The sequence below is a fragment of the Equus quagga genome, chromosome 4, assembly GCF_021613505.1.
Source record: "Equus quagga isolate Etosha38 chromosome 4, UCLA_HA_Equagga_1.0, whole genome shotgun sequence".
NCBI classification, from domain to species: domain Eukaryota; kingdom Metazoa; phylum Chordata; class Mammalia; order Perissodactyla; family Equidae; genus Equus; species Equus quagga.
In genome coordinates this window covers 102,834,369-102,836,119 of record NC_060270.1, presented here as the reverse complement: position 1 = coordinate 102,836,119, position 1,751 = coordinate 102,834,369, and the positions used below count along the sequence as shown (strand labels likewise).

General features: G+C 36.3%; 1 pseudogene; it reads right to left on the bottom strand.

The window, feature by feature from the left end:
- Positions 1-482: 482 nt before the first annotated feature.
- LOC124238688 (securin-like) lies at positions 483-1,455 on the bottom strand (annotated as a pseudogene).
- Between the last annotated feature and the right edge of the window lie 296 nt (positions 1,456-1,751).

The window sequence follows — 1,751 nt, the reverse complement described above, 5'->3', positions numbered from 1 at the left end:
TTCTTGATGAATTGACCCCTTTATCATTATATAATGACCTTTTTTGTCTCTTGTTACCATTTTTAGCTTCAAGTTTATTTTGTCTAATATAAGTATAGTTACCCCTGCTTTCTTTTGGTTTCCACTTGCATGGAATATTTTTTCATCCCTTCACTTTGAGCCTATATGTGTCCTTAAAGCTGAAGTGAGTCTCTTGAAAGTAGCATATAGTTGTCTTTTTTTTTTAAATCCATCTAGCCACTCCTTGTCTTTTTATTGATGAGTTCAATTTATTTACATTTAGAGTAATTATTGATATGTAAGGACTTACTAATGCCATCTTATTAATTGCTTTCTGGCTGTTTTGTAGTTCAGCTGTTTATTTTTTCCTCTGTTTCTGCTTACTTTTGACAATTTTTTATTTTGCTTTTTTTTCTGTTAAGAAAAAAATTGCTTTATTAATCTGAAAACATACACACACCAACTATAGAGTACTAAGAAACTTAAATATCTAAGTCATAGCAAATAGGTGTCAATTCAACACCCAGAGTCAATAGAATACCTGAAAGAGACTGCAACAGAGTAGACTCCCATAATGAAGAGGGCATCTTCAGAGGTGAAGGGGAGCCCAAGTGTAACAGCTTTTCAAGTTCCCTCTCTTCAGTGAGGATCATAAGAGGCACTCCATTCAAGGGGAAGTGTGCAATCTGATGTTTTCAGGTAGGTCGAAACTATCAAAGTCTAGAGGATTAAAGGGAAAGAATTTTTCTATTTCTGTCATCTGAAGCAGGAACAGTTTTTTGCTTCAACCGTCTTCTCAGTCATCTTTTTGGCAGAGAAGTTTGTCTGTTTCTGTATGAGGGGTCTATTATTTTTTATTGACTTTTCTATAGCTCTGATGGCAGTTCCCAAAGGCTTTCTAGCAGCTTTAGGTAAGGCTGGTGGAGCATCATTTTGCCAACATGTAGCGTTGAAACCTGAGATCTCCCATCTAAGACTTTGACTGAAGTCTTAGATCCCAGTTTCAGCCCATCCCCAGGAGTCATATGGGTGCCTCGTTCTCCATTTTCCTTAACAAAGATAAGAGTAGCCAAGACTTAGCCTCTTTTTCTGCTCTGATTGCTCTTTCTGATTTTCTGCTCTGATTCCCTTTTCATCTTTTGTGAATTGACTCTAGGTGTCTGCTTTGTGGTTGCCATGAGGCTTACATAAAACATCTTATAGATAAAACAGTTCATTTTAATCTGATAGCAACTTAACTTCAATAACATACAAAAACTCCACCCTTTTACTCCCTCCCTTTTGTATTTTTGATCTCACAATTTGCCTCTTTTATACTGTGTATTTGTTAAAAAATTATACCAGCTTTTTTACTTTTCCTTTAAGCTTTATATTATAGTTACGTGGTTAACACACTGTCCTGTTACAGAATTAGAGTTTTCTAAATTTGACTGTATATTTACCTTTCCAGCGCATTTAGTCACTTTCATATATTTTCATGTTACTAATTAGCATCTTTTCATTTCAGCCTGAAGAACTTCTTTCAGCATTTCTTGAGAGGCAGGTCTAGCAGTGATTAACTCCCTCAGCTTTTGTTTTTTGGGGAAAGTCTTTATTTCTCTTTTTGTGTGCATTTGAGGAAGATTAGCCCTGAGCAATGCTTGCCGCCAATCCTCCTCTTTTTGCTGAGGAAGACTAGCCCTGAGCTAACAGCTGTGCCCATCTTCCTCTATTTTATATGTGGGATTCTTGCCACAGCATGACTTGATAAG